The 15,115-nt window shown below is 54.1% G+C and overlaps 1 protein-coding gene across 2 annotated transcripts in view; it reads right to left on the bottom strand.

The window, feature by feature from the left end:
• The window catches only part of BRINP2 (BMP/retinoic acid inducible neural specific 2), a 58,387-nt gene extending 44,139 nt beyond the window's left edge, over positions 1-14,248 (bottom strand). The window contains exon 1 of one of the 2 annotated variants that reach the window (XM_007061163.4): positions 13,496-14,248. The gene's annotated coding sequence lies outside the window, so the exon portion shown is untranslated. The remainder of the gene's footprint in view (positions 1-13,495) is intronic. The other variant, XM_037907444.2, reaches the window with a different exon arrangement.
• Positions 14,249-15,115: the final 867 nt, after the last annotated feature.

Below are 15,115 nucleotides of genomic sequence, written 5' to 3'. Positions count from 1 at the left end.
CCAAAAAAGAAGGGGGACCGGAGGGACCTGCCAGCTCAAGCAGCCTAGATGCCATCTGCTGGCGAGATCTGGGCTGGCTGACAGCACTGGGTGTGGGTCAGGCAGGACAGAAGCAGAAAGGAATGAGCTGGAGATAGGGAGGGGAGGGGGTTGGGCATTCTCAACAGAGTTGTATGCTGGGTTTACATGGGTTAGAGCCCATTTGCGTGTATAGACAGTACTCACACCAGCTCCTGTCCGCAGGGCCCATGTTAGCAAAGTGACCACTGGGGGGCATCAATCTCCCCCCTCTGCAGGGCCAAAAATGGGGGCAGCTTTGGCCAAGTAGAAGGCAAGGCTGGGGTAACTAGGGCATTTACACAGCTGGCTTGGAAGTCCTGACCACCAGCTAAAGCTGCCCTCCCCCTGCATAATCACCGAGATATGGGAGGTGAATCAGTGAGCTGGGCAGGCTCAGAGTGTTTGTACCTCCTGCAGCAGTAGGGGGCAGTCTAGTCTGACACCTCTAATGGCTGTGGGTTGGGGCACCATGGCCAGGACCGATGGGATCAGTAAAGTCAGAGGCAGCAGCTTAATCTAACCCCTCCCACTACCTTTTCCTGCCATACACTTTTGCACCCTCAACACACATGTGTGCACTGAACACTCACCGACTGTCCGATCAGTGCAAACTGCACCCCTCGGTTGCTCTGCCATGCTCACCCCTGTCCCCTGAGCTTGGTGAGTTCACAGCTGAATGTTGCGCCAGAGTGCCATCTGTGTGTGCCAGGCTGCGCTCTGCAGCATCTGGCCCAGAGCATGGGAAATGAGGGCCCATCTCCATCGTGGAAACAACCGCATGGGGGTGGAGGAGGGGGATGGTCCTAGGCGCGGTTAAACTGTGGTTCAGAGTCCCGTGCGCCGTGGAGAGCCTAGTGCTACTGGGAGGGAGATGGACAAGAGGGATCATCCCACCTCTGTACAGCTGGGTCAGAGACATCCGCTGGGGCTGGACCCTGTATTTATCTGGGTCTCTGAACCACGTTACAACCTCAGAGCTGGATTCTCTCTCAGGAGATGGTGATCTGGATAAGAGGTAAACCACACACAGGATCCTTACAAGAGCCTGTACTACCACGTTCCTGTGCCCGAGAGAACACGCCTCAGAGGCGCAGGGTGGGGGACAGGGGAAAGAAGAAGTCAGATCTGGAGAACCTCCCCCGGTTCACCTGTATAGTCTCACCACCTCTTACAATATCCTGTGGTTCATCAGAGCCACCCTATCTTCACAGTCCAGAGGCATCCCAGCTTTGCAAGCAGGAGAGGAGGGAATACAGCCCCAGGGGGATTGCAGCCAGTGTAAGATATGGGCATGCAGAAGAGCAGGGACCTAGCTACATAGAATCATAGACTATCAGGGTTGGAAGGGACCTCAGGAGGTCATCTAGTCCAACCCCCTGCTCAAAGCAGGACCAATCCCCAATTTTTGCCCCAGATCCCTAAATGGCCCCCTCAAGGATTGAACTCACAATCCTGGGTTTAGCAGGCCAATGCTCAAACCACTGAGCTATCCCTCCCCAGCAGGGCCATTGCCTTGCATCGGGGCCCTGCTGAACCTGTGGCCAGATTTGTCAGGCGGCCTTGTCTTGCCCCAACCTGAGGTGCCCCTGGTCGTGGGCTGATGCAGGTGGATTACCATGGGACACAGCAGCTGGGGATGATCACCACCATGTTGATGTCACAGGGCTCGTGAGCCCTGGACCCATGATGTGGGACAATGGGAGATACCGTCCCTGGGCTCGGAACAGGAGCCAGTGCTAGCAGGTGGATCGGGTTCAGCAGAAGGGACCATCCACTTGAGCACTCTCTCTGCGGGAGGGTCCCCCCTCCCCAGGAGCCAGGCTCAGAGACCCGCAGCAGGAGGAGGGAAAACGATGCAGAAAATCTCTCGCTGTGCTGCTTCCTTCTCTAGCAGTGGGTGACAGATGGCACATTGGCCGCGGTGCACACACAACGAGCATTTCCTATCAGGGGACTGGACACGAGACGGCACAGCCAGGCATGCTGACAGCATGGGGTCGGCTGGGGCGCAGAGCGCCTCAGCCGCTTCAAACGGCGCAGTGTAATGCGACGTGGCACCACTGGCCCCCAACTGCAGTAGCAGGAGCGCTGCCATTCAGAACTGGGTCTGTGCGCGCGCTGGGGGCGGGAGACCATTTGCTGGGAGCTCTGCTGGCTCCACACCCCGGGCGAAGTGTCTTTCACTTGCCTCAGTACTAAAGACGCCCACTGCTTCAATATGGACTATCCCGCTCTCCCGCCTTCAAGCTCTGCTCCCGGTTTCAGGGCTAGTTTATGCCTGAGACGAAGGCAGACCCCGGAGATGAGGCCCTGTCTGGGTGTGTGCGTGCACCCGTGTGGCTGGGTGTAACTTTGTCCATTCACATGCATATGTCCTGTGTGGGTTTGTGCTGGGGCGGGGAGGGTTTGTCCTGGGGATGTGCTTGTCTGTCCAGGTGCTGTTTGTCCAGCCCTGTGCGTTTGTGTGCGGGTGTCTCACGTCTCAGCCCGTGTGCATGGACTCGGGCGTGTGGTTCCTAGAGGGTTCACATGTGTATGCACATTAGGTTTCCTTGTGGATGCCTGGCTATTGAGTCAAGGGTGACCCGATGTCCTGATTTTATAGGGACCGTCCCGATCTGCCTGGCTTTATCTTATGTAAGCACCTGTTTACCCCCACCGCTCATCCTGATTTCTCACACTTGCTCTCTGGTCACCCTAACTGAGTCTCCTTCGTGCCTAGGAACCATCACTGAGCCCAACTCCAGAGCTTATGGTTCAAAATATTTCTTTGACCAAAACAATGGAACTTTCCGTGGGAAATGTCTGATTTTGATGATGGATTTTCGTAAAAAATTCCTGGAGTTTTCAGGCTCCTGATGCATAGTAGTTGTTGCCCCCCGCCCCCCCGTCAAAACTCTCAAAGAAAAATTTCAGTAGAAATGAGAAAGTGTTTGTCCATTTTTTCATGGGAACAAAGTCTAGTTCCTGAGCAGCTCTGCCTAACCCTATTCTGGCCCCTCCCAGCCATCCAGTGCCCCGCTTCCCTGCAATTGATTGCAGGTAGCTGGCTTGATGCCTCTGAATCCACCCCCACTTCATCACACAAACCGACAGCCCAGACGAAGCTTGCTCTGAGATAAAACCCGGGGAGGGGGGCAGAAATAAACCATCACCCACTGGTTGGCAGGTCAGTATCACTCACTGCCCAAAAGGAGTTGCCGAGATGGAAACGCCTCTTGAGTCTGGGGTCTCTAGTCCGAGCCCGCAGGGAGAAGGGGAGATGGCAGATGCTGGGAGGCAGGTGGAGTTTGAGAGTACAGCCAGCAGCTAAATGAATAATAAAGGCACCTTGCTCACATGGGTAGGTTTAAGGTGAGAAATAACAGGATTAGAAAGAATGTTAAACTGCTGAGTCCTACAGATGTGAATCACAAACCGCTTTCAAGCTGCCGGGCTTTCTTCCCTGCAGCTGCTAATTCATCTCTGCTTCGGGGAAAGGGAAGGAACGACTAAGCAGGGGGCGTGTGGTCAGCTACTAAGCAAGTAGAACAGCTGGGGCTGCAGAGGCAGGGTGGGAGTGGGGAGAGAGCATCAATATTTGGGATGGGGTGGTGGCGGCAAATAAACTCAGACAGAGGCTTTTGCATCAAATCTCTGCTTCTGATTCCCACACCCGCCCAGCAGCATTGGTTAGTGTAGGAATGTGAGGGGCCCCTGTCGGAAGCAGGGTCTCATTGGGCCAGGTGCAGTGCGTACACATGGTGAGAGACAGCCCCTTGCACTAAAGAGCTTGCAGTCTAGACAGGAGGGGTCTAACCCCCTCTTTGCAGATGGGGAAAACTGATGGGAAGAGATGTTATTTGCCCAGGGTCATGCAATTAATATGCAGCTGATCCAGGCATGTTCCCTGATCTGCCTTCCAAGCCAGTGTCTTAACCTCAAGAGCCATCCTCCTTTTGCCTCTGGCAAGACAACCACCTGCTGCTGAAGGGCCTAGAGCTTCCAGCCCGGAGAGGAGGGGGTCAACCCAAGTACCTTGTCACAACCCCCAGAAACAGAACCCAGAAGCTTGTTCTGTGGCAGGTACAACACAGTGCACAGCTCTGCACTGTGATCCTGCTCCTTTTGAAGCCAATGGCAAAGCCATCCCTGGAGATGTGCAGTGTAACTGTATAGCAGGTGTAGTTCAATTATTAAGACATTAGCTAATTGTCAGGGACATTAACATTGATTTTGTCAGGCCATGTACATTTTCCAGATCACTTTCTGCAGTAGATTAAATATAATTTAAAGCAGGGCCAGACACCTTCTGAAACTCACCATGGGCCAGATCCCCAGCTGGTACGAATCGGCATAGCTCCATTGATTCAATGCAAATTTATACCAGCTGCGGATCTGGCCCCTTGGCTTCAATTCTCTGTTTGTTCAAGGGGCTGCAAACTGCACCCCCTACACTAGTGCCAGCTCCTGCATCCCACGGGTACTGTCATCCCCTTGGGATTCCACCTTCCAAAGGAGTCCTACCAGCCCAGGTTGTCCCATGCGCATCTCTGAATAGGGGGACCAGACGTCCTAATTTTATAGGGACAGGCCTGATTCTGGGGGCTTTTTCTTATATAGGCACCTATTACCCCCCATCCAGATTTTTCACACTTGCCGTCTGGTCACCCTAGCTGTGAATCAGTGCTGCTCCTCCTCAGCCAATGGTCTGGGTGCTGTAGTAATTGGCTCTCAGCCCCCTGGCACAGTGCTTTCCTCCACCACACTCCCTCCTTCCACCCACCCCCAGCCCTGGTAGATTTTCTATGTTGCTAGAAGCCAGAGTAAGTCCTGAGTGAATCAAGCCCAGCATATGTGAAACACATATTCAGGATAATCTTATCCCATATTTATTTAGCACAGAGCAACTCAAAGCACTTTATAGGCTGGGGGAGGGGGAAATGCAGCAGATGTTTTGCAGAGCAACATTATGCAGAAGTTTAGGATGTACATGAAAACTGTCTCCAGTTGAAAATTGCAGAGGGAGTCTGAAGGAGGTGTAACTACCAGGATGGGAATTCAGCCCTCGTAATTTGGGGCTGGACACAGCGCCCCCAAGCACCATGCTGGGGCTCTGTTTCAGAGAGAAAGTTGCTATCTACTCAGTCATCAACTCTATTTCCTGCAGTATCCTGGGTTTACCTTAGAACTCTAATCCCGCTCCCCCAAGAGCCAATGCTGTGCTGGTGAGATGTGATGAGACGTGCCATCAAGTGGTCTGTTTTCAGATGGGCGGGTGTGGGGATCTCATGAAAAGTCCCAATTGATGTTAATGGGAAGAGGGAGAAGAGAGCTGGTCTGGTGGATACAACGCTAGCCTGAGGCATGGAAGCTCTGGGTTCAAGTTCTTGCCCAAGGCCACACAATGGCACATGGAGAGAGCAAGCCTCTCTGTGCCTTCGTTCTCTGGCAGTGGGGCTAACGATGCTGGGTTGTCTACCTGTAGCGTAAGGGACGGTCTATTCCTGTGTTTGTACAGTGCCTGGGGCAACAGGACCCGGATCTTGGCAGTGGCCTCCAGATTCTACCCTACTGCAAGCACTATTAACAAGGCACCTGGCTAACTCCCCCACCTGGGAAGATATCCTCAGGAGTTCTTCAGGGACGTGTCTCCCTTAGGCCAGTCAAATACAACCTCCCACCCCCAGTTCTCGGGTCACTGCTGAGCCACAGAGCCAAGCACCCCACTCACCACCAAGGTGCATTTCCCAGCACAGGGCGCTACAACGCAGACTGAGAAAAGGTAGCAGGATGGACTAAAGAGTCAACAGATATTGGCTTAAGCTGGGTGCTGTAAAAGTAAGGGACAGTCTCTGCCCCGAAGGCTCACAGTCCACCCAGACCAGCTGGACGCAAGGTGGGAGGGGACAGTGAGGCAGGGAGGGGGAAATGACTTCCCCAAGGCAAACAACAGCTCTGGGACAGAGTCAGGAACGGAACTTCGTAAGTCTCCTGATCCCAAAGCCCTTACCACTAGCTCACGCTGCCTCTCAAACTCTTATTATTCTTGTTATGGTGGTGTTGTGTTGGGTGCTGTGGAGATCTTTATATACTAGAACACCAAAAAAAAAAAAACCCAACAACCCCATGATAAAAGAACAGTAAGGCTGCCAAATGAAGCTTTCAACACTTAGAAAATGCCAGAATTAAGGGTGCCCATACAACCTTAACTCTGTCCCCTTCTACGTATGAAGGGTGACACAGTCTTTAATTACATGGTCACATCTGTTTTAGCCGCAGGGGCTGCAGAAACAACATCGTATCACTCTGTTTTCAGGGATACAAGCCCTACTCCGATCCATAGCTTGGTCAGCCAGTGTTTTAACCTACTCTCTATGCCACTCCTGGTGTTTAACTAGCACCGCACAGAGCCCCTGTCCATGTACGGGGAGCGGTACCTGCCCCCTCATTCCCCTTTGCACGGCACACTGCCCCAAGCACAGGAGCCCGTGGGCCTTGCTTTCAAAGGTTCCTGCACTTTAAAAACCAGACCTTGCTGCAAAGCAGCATGGAGGAAGTGGGAGGAGGCCTAGGGAAGGGTCAGCCCAGCTCAGCACCTGCTTTGAAGAATCGGGTCACAGAACACCATGTTCTGCCCCCTTTGCTCCCATCACCTTGCCTGTTCCCGGTGTAGAGTCCTGCACAAATCCGAGTGAGCAGAGCTGTCCCCGGGCTTGCCCTCTTGCCAGCCCACAGACGAATCCCACAGCAGGGGAGCTCAGTACAGCAAACTCCCCTCTCCCCCCACCCCACCGATCTAGTCCCTGTGCTCTCACTCCAGCCCCCAATGCCCTGGCCTTTCTGATCCCCATATACCCCCCTTGCCCACGGCTCAGTTAACTACCCCCCACTAGCTGCTGATCTCCTTCTCTATCACTCCAGCTGCTGCAGGCCCCATCCAGCTCTCTCTCTATCTGCTCAAGGCCCTGCCTCCAACTCCGCTCTCCTCTCCCAGTCCGCCCGGTACCCTGGGTCCCTCTCCTTCTCCCTCCCTGTGCCTGACCCCGATGTGCAGGTTTAAGGGGCCTGATTTCCATGTACTCAGTGCCCCAGTTGGGACCCAAAGGGCTCCATCCTGCCCGGTGCTGAGCCCTCTGGCACCAGTCCAGCACAGCACTCGAGCACACAGGAGTAGTGCCTGCTGGAGTCAATGGGACTTAAGCACATGCCCAAAAGCCTTGCTGCACTGGGGCTTGAGTGCTCAGCGCCTTTAGAGTTGCCGCCTGTCCAGGTTTTCCCATGATCGGCCCTTTCTCTAGGTAGCTGTCCTGGGAAATCTGTATGTCTTCCCAGGACATTAAACGCCCCAACGTTTGCCAATCGCACCCCCTCTGGCTCTCATGGAAGAGGGAGCTCTGGCTCTAGAGTGTCTGGGAGCCACGGGCACGGGAACTTGGGGGGCTGGCAGCACCTGGTCACACTGCACACGTACCGACTGCAGCGGTCACGCTGGGCAGAAGCAGGTTGGATCCAGCTGGCAGTGCATACTGCTTGGTGAGGTCGGTGCCTGGGGCAGCCCCAGGAGCCCACAGGGGCTGGTGCCCTCTCATGGGGCTGGGAGGGGGAGATGGTGCCCTGCGTGGGGAGCCATCAGTATACAGGGGTGCATGTGGTGTGGGAGGCAGGTGGATGTCCTGGTTTTTTGTATCTCAGAGGCAGCAGCCCTATGTGTGGGATCAACCCGCCCCCCACCCCCACCCCCACCCCCACCCCCCATGGGATCCAGCTGCAAACAGCCACTGCACTCCTGGAGCTCACGAAGGCAGATCTCACAGTAGGCCAATCACCTGATTGCCTCTCAGGGAGACGAGCTCTCCCCAGCCAGCATGTCCCAGGTGGAGGGGAGCGGCTCCCTGGCCTATGTCTCTAGGCTGCACTCCTACTCTGCCTTGAGACATGCCAGGACTGGGTTCAGGGAGCTCTCCCTGTGCTTGTCTCCTTTAGGTGGCACAAGGTTTCCTTCCCACCCTGTGTCCTTTTTGCTGTTCTATTCCTCTGTAGCTCCCCATAATGAATCGCTAGGCATCACAGTTTTTTGCTCTGCAGGTATCATACACAATCTCCCACGGAAGTGTCAAGGAATCATTGATCTCACTAGCTAATGGAAACTGCAAGCCTGGTAATGATGTGCCCAGGCCTTGCACAATGGGCAATTCATTGGGCCAGTAAGCATTTCAGAAGCACGCTGCAGGGTGTGCAATTATCCCAACATTCACACGTAGGCATCATGCTTCAGGAACTCAGCCATCTGCTATGAACCTCACAGCAATGTAATGTCTTACGTGCATGCCACGCCTTCCATCCCAATGCACTTTGCAAACTTAAAGGGGCCATATCACTGGGCTATCTGGATATGTTTTACCTCCTCCTGTTACAAGTCATTCAGAGCAGTTCTAGGCCTGTGTTATAAAGAAGGTCAAACCAGATGATCACAGAGGTCCCTTCGAACCTTATCATCTATGAATCGACTTCTGACGTGCTTTAACTTGGATGACAGAAAAATGCGTCCTCCTTTGTCTTTGTTTGCTTTGCCTTTGGGTACAGGCGATGTCTCAGCCAACATTCAAAAATCACGAATCATGGCCTGCAAAAATCAAAAATCGGTTGCATCCGATGAAGTGAGCTGTAGCTCACGAAAGCTCATGCTCAAATAAATTGGTTAGTCTCTAAGGTGCCACAAGTACTCCTTTTCTTTTTTTAAAAATCAAGAGAGTGGCTTAAAAATACCTAGAGTTTATGTATACAAAGATAGATGGAGTTCTCCTTGTTTGGCATCTACTTTTTGAGCCTTTAGGGTTCACACTGTCAAGCTTTTTCTTGCCACCAGGAGGGCTAGAAACATGGGCTGGGGGAGGGGAGGGTCAACGAAATAGATCTGTTTTAAAGGAATGAGATTGTTCATGTCACCGCAGGAGTCTGGGAGCTGGGGATTTAAGAAGAATGGTGTATAATCTGCTTCCCCTGTTGTCTGTGTGGGTTTTTCCTCACAGCCACAGGGAGGGGAAAACAGGATTGCAAAACCACAGTCACGGGCAGGGGGCTGAGGGGCAGGGGCCGGCCTGAAACTGCTTTTAACCTGGGCTGCCTGGGTTTCCGATTGATCAGCGTCCCTGTAAGCTGATCTAAAGGGTCAGATTCACAGGTCCCTGCACTGGAGCCCCCAATGCTAAGAGGGTGGTTCAGAGGGCAGCTGGCAGGATTGCTGCTTGCCCTCTTATGGGACTCACCCTGGGGGAGGCCAGTGTGAATTCCCACGGTGGCTGCGTAGGTGTCCCGCTGGCAGAGGCTGTTGAGAGAAAATGCTTGATCGGTGCACTATCTAAACAGGCCCCATGGCTTTGGCCGGTTCCTCTTTTTGGGGGCCACTGCTTGCCCCCAGTGCTTGGCACAACCGTACGCCTCCCACAATCTTCTTCCTTGGCGTATTTCCCCACCCTCGGCTCCTCCTGCCAAGTCCGACACTGGTGGAAGCTGGCATAAAGCCAGCGTGAGCCTAGATGGCAGCCCATGGGCAGGGATCATCTCGGGGAGTGGCATGCTGCAGCTGTCTAGCCGCACCCCCAACAGACAACCTGAGCAGTTTGGGGCAGGGAGGAGAATACAGCGCACACAAAGGAAACAGCCGGGGAGTTGAGGGGGGTGCGACAGGCTGGACGGCAAGACACGGAGCTCAGTGACACCTCTGAAAGGCAGGTGGGGATCCCGCACCACCACCACTGGTTCAGGCTTCAGTGTTATGCCTCATCTCTGCCTTTGGATGCTTGGATGGGTTCAGCTTGGAGTGAGAGGGAAGAGTGACACCCGCTGGTTGATCAGAACCACAGTGGGTAGCACGCTGAGCTTTTCCTAGGATTGCTCTCACCCAAGTGCTGGCCCGACCTGACCCAACTTCGCTTGTGAGAGCCGACAGGATCAGAGCACAGGGCGCTGTGTGGCTGCAGGCAATACAATGCTCCTTATAACGTGGCTGACTACATTTCCAGCTGCAGATGGTACATGTTTCATTTAGAAAAAGAGGCGGGAGGTGCAGCAGACCCACACAGGTACAGCATGCTCAGGCGTTTAAGGTCAGAATCTCCACTAACAGATGCTTCAGGGGAGCTGGGTATTTTAGCTGTTAAAATCAAGGAGGCGGCAGTATCTCTTTGGGAAATTAACAGCGTGACTGAGTTTGACAGAGCTGTTTAAGTGGAGCATGAGCATGCCCAGGACCCAGTGAAATTAGCCGCTCTCTGGCTCCGAGGTGAAGAGATATGAAGTGCTACGCACATTTTAGTGTGGGGATGGTCTGAGCAAATATTTACCAAGAAGCCATTCTTTTCATGTTGGCCGGTGTTGATCAATGCACATCAGCCAGGCCCCGGGCAGGTGTCGGCCAGTGCATGTCAGTCAGGGGCTGGGCTGACTGGATTTGATCGTTCAGCTGTGAAATCACTGGCAGACAGACTGGCTGCTGTTGCATTTAGGGTTTCATTAGAGGGATGTGTACTGTGACGCTTCTTACACCCTCCTGTCCCAGAATTTTCCATACAGCCCAGTACTCCAGTAATTTCCCAGTCTATCCCAGTCTACTATATTTTCTACAGACCATCAAATATTCGCAAATACTTATCCTAGATCCCAGGATCAGTCCTGCATCCCAATTTCCCAGGGCTCTGCATCCTACTAGCCTAGCATTTCTCTTAGATCCCAGCATTCTTCTACATACAAGTACCCTAGAATTGCCTCTCCATCTCAATATCTTTTCCAGGTCCTTTTCTACATCCCACCATCCTTCCCGTGTCCTCGTACTCTATATCTCCCCTACATCCCAATGTGCTTTTTGTACCCAGGAACTCTTCCTTTATCCCCCAACCCAAATACCTTTCCTCCTTCCCAGTCTCCTTTCACTGATGCTACACTCTTCCTCCCTATAGATGGTGCCGCTCATCAGCACCGGATGTGAATGCCCAACAAACAGTAAAGAATGACTCCTCCCTGCGATGCAGGGAAGTGTGATTATCCCCATGGAACAGATGAGGAAGCAGAGCCATAGAGAACCTAAGACCCAGATCCTCAAAAGGTATTTATGCTCCTATTTTCTACTGGTTCTAATATACATTAGGAGTCTAAATATTGTTGAGGATCTGGGCCTTTGGGAGTCGCCCACTGTCACAAAGGGAGACTGGGAGAGCCAGGAATTGAACCCACAAGCCCATCTGTACCTCAGTTTGCTGTTGTCCTCTAACAGGCCACTATTTCTGCAGTGGGACAATTGCTACCCGACCAAGTTCCCTTTCCGGGGCCCAGCAGTGATGTGAAGCCAGAATGTCTGTGCTTTGAAGCTGGTGACTTCCTACGTTAGTTCCCCCTTTACCACGATAATATGAGAGTTTCCAGGAAAGCCTTCTTCGCTCCACTCTCTGCACTGCTGCCTCTTATCTCAGCAGGGCTGAAACTATCAGCTCAAGCAAAGTACCAGCACCAACCCGCTGTTTAACAACAACACTGTGGGGGGAAGCACTGAATCTCCAAAACATTTCAGACAGGAAAAGCAGGGGGGCAGCATGCAGTCAGCAGAAAGTTCCCAGGCAGCTGTCTCCGCTCTCCCTGGGGGCTCCTCTATATAGGCTGGCGAGGTACAGGGCACAAAGGCGTCTCCAAAGCCCTCCCTGATGAGTCCTCTGCACCTCGGGAGAGGAAGGAGTTGGATGACGCAGGGACAGCGCCCCATAAACAACTTGTTTTGAAGCCAGGAGGAGGGTTATTCACAGGATGGTCTTAAATGCAGGGTCAGAGGATGGCAGCTGGTTCTAACACAAGAGGCGGAAATGCTGAATGCCAGGTGGAATAGGATCGCCCAAGTACGCCCTGTTCTCCCCCCACACACACTTGTCTGTGCCAAACTACCCTGCTATTCAGAACAAGCTGCAGTCCAGCAGAACAGAACATGTTACACAGACTGCTCATCCTCAAACAATTCCTGGCAACGGTGTGTGCCCATATCACCCCCTTTACACACGCACATAAACACACACACGCTGATTTCCTCACACACACCCCCACCCCCACTCCCTGTACAGCATATGTAACAACATGGGATTTCTGACTGCACTAATGAACAGTCATTTGCAGCACAACTGTGGCTTCAGGACACCCCTGTGTTACTATCCAGGTGACAGTCCCTCACTGCTAAGATGCCGTGTTGGGAACACAGAGAAACAGCAGATTTGAAAAAAAGAACAAAACAGGCAACAACGTACTACAAGGAAACCCCATTGCAGGGTTCTGTCATGCTCTGCTCTCCTGAGCCACAGTCTCCAGAACCCCACTTGATGCAGTACGCTTGAATGATGTGGTTGCTTATGTCTCTCTCAAGAGAGAGACAACCAGAGATGTTCATGTTAAGTTATCAGAGGGAATACGCACCGTAGATTGTATGGCACATGTGCACACAGTTTAAGATTTGCTTTACCTAATGTAGGTATCCATAGGGCACCAATCACTGTAGTATCTTAGCACTGTTTATAACACTGGTACAACAGCCATTCCTTAGCTGCCAAATGCATTAATCCCTGTTCTAACCTCCCCCTCTGTGTACTGCTCCAAGTGCCAGAAGCCCAAGCAGCGTACTACCTCTATGGTCAGATCACAGAACTCCTTTCCAGCAGGTTAATCTGTTTTCCAGTTTCTGTTTGGACTGCGTGTGCATGCTGTAGGTCAGTGGTTCTCAACCTTTCCCATACTGGCACCTCTCACCCATCTACCTGGGATCTAGCCAGGGCCATGCTGTTAATTAACAATGGGGAAAGGGCAGCGGTGGTCATGACTGCTGGGCTGCGAGCCCCTGCTCTAGGTAAGTAAGCAATGGATACAGTATTGGCTGCTGAAAAGTGAGGTGGAGGGTGGGAGAAGCAGCTCACAAATTCATGCAGTTGTAGGGTGGGAGCATTTCATGTTTAGGAGCTGATACAAGGCAAATCTAATCTATCTGCTGGTGACATGTAATGTGATAGATACAGATGGCAAATACAGGCATATCCGTATAGACAGTAGAGATGGAATTAGCTCATCTTGCCCACTCGCTGGCTGTTTCAGGACTGTTCAGCAGCATATTTTCCACTGCCATTGCCAGTCCAGTTTTAAACAACTCAAACCATGGAGCTGCCTCTTCTGCCCTTAGGAGACTGTCCCAATGCTCAACAGAGCTCAGCATTAGCACATTTTCCCTGTGTGTGCGGCATCTCCACATGGTAAGTCACGTATCTATATGTACCTAGGTGAAAACACTGGGTACAAGGCAGCTCAGCATACTCTACATAAGCATAACCCATCCTTCTGCTTGCACCAGCTAGGAAAAGAGCGAGCGGTGCCTGCAATGAGAACCGCCCCGTTACAGCCGCTGCCGCGAGGGAGAGGAACTTTCAAGACTTACCCCAGGCAATAGGAATGTGGGTCAAGAAGGCAACCAGGGACGCCAGCCGCTGCGAAGCCGGAGTTAGTGAAACCGGAGTGGTAACTCCGGTGCGAGCACTCCGCTAGGATCCGGTGCCGGAAAGCCCCGCGGCGCTGTCCCGAAGCCCTGCCAGCCGGGCTGGCCTACAGCTAACTGCCTTAGCACCCCCGGGGGGAGTTTTCAGAGCTGTCCAGGCAAAGATCCTCCGTTACCAGCGCCCCCAGAGCGCTCCCTGGGCTCCTGGCAGGAGCCTGCCCTTCGGGGAGGAGGTTGCCCACCATCCTCGGTGGCAACTTTCCAAAAAGTCTTGCTCGCTCGTATTTCGGGGGCCCGGCAGGGCGGGGAGACTCCCCCTTATCGCACCCTTCCCGGCCCTCGCTGCTGCGCGGTTCTCCTGCTCTGCCCGTCCAGAGGCTCAGTCCCCACCATGGCTGATGCACCAGCCCTTGTCCTGGGGAGAGCCGGGTCCCACGCCGCTGCCCACGGGCGAACTCCAGGCTCCAGCTCTAGCGGGCACTGCCAGGGTGGCGCTCGCCACGTGCCATGCTGGCCTCTCTTGGGCGGGGGCAGATCCGCCGGGCCGGGGGCTGCTGCAGGCGGCGCCTCTTCCGGGACTGCGTGCACCGTGCGCGGGCGAGCGCAGCCCGGCGCTGCTGCTGCTGGCCCCTGCTGGCGCCCACCTCGCCACTGTCACCTGCGCGCTGCTCCGGCGCTGGAGGGGCCGCGAGATAACCGCGCCGCCCTCCCCGCACGCGCCCCCGCCCGCCCGCATGCAGGCGGGCAGCCAATGGGAGCCTCGGCCACAGTGCCTGCGCTCCCGGATTGGCCCGGCCGCCGCGGGGGAGGCACTGGGGCCCCCCCTTGGCCCAGGGCCAGTGGCCAGGGCCAGGCCGAGCGAGCCCTGCTGGGCTGCAGCGCTGAGTTGGGGGGGCAGCTGGCTGGGGGAAGGCTGGACACGGGGCGGGGGGTTGCTCCTCCTCAAATCCGAGCCACTGGTGCCCAGGTGCTCGGCGCTGGGGCTCAGAGGGGGGCGAACTAGCCTGGCCCCGGCGGGAGGGTGGGGGCTGTGGCTGGCTGCTGCATCCCCATCTAGAATGATAGACTCTCAGGGTTGGAAGGGACCTCAGGAGGTCATCTAGTCCAACCCTCTGCTCAAAGCAGGACCAATCCTCAATTTTTGCCCCGATCCCTAAATGGCCCCCTCAAAGATTGAACTCACAACCCTGGGTTTAGCAGGCCATTGCTCAAACCACTGAGCTATCCCTCCCCCCCTTAAAGGTTGAAAGGGACTGAGCCTTGGAAAGGAGCCCGGAGCCGAGGACCGGGCGCGGGGGGAGCATTGAGACAGCAGCTAGACACAGCCTTGCAGACAGGGTGCAAGGAGGGAGCTGGTGGGGGGGTGGGAAGGAGGCTAATGCTCCAGATTAGATTCCCAATTCCAGATGGCAACAGACAGACAGAGGGTCACACCCACAAACACCCCCTAACCCCAGGCTAACAAACTGATCTTGGGGAAGTGGGGTGGGAGAAGAAACTAGGCTGAGTGTCTCAAATATTGGGCTGATCCTTATAGGTGCTGGAATGCGGGGGGGGGGGGGG

Source organism: Chelonia mydas, chromosome 8, assembly GCF_015237465.2.
Source record: "Chelonia mydas isolate rCheMyd1 chromosome 8, rCheMyd1.pri.v2, whole genome shotgun sequence".
Lineage (NCBI taxonomy): Eukaryota > Metazoa > Chordata > Testudines > Cheloniidae > Chelonia > Chelonia mydas.
The sequence above is the reverse complement of the archived record's forward strand: the minus strand, read 5'-3'. Positions and strand labels throughout refer to the sequence as shown.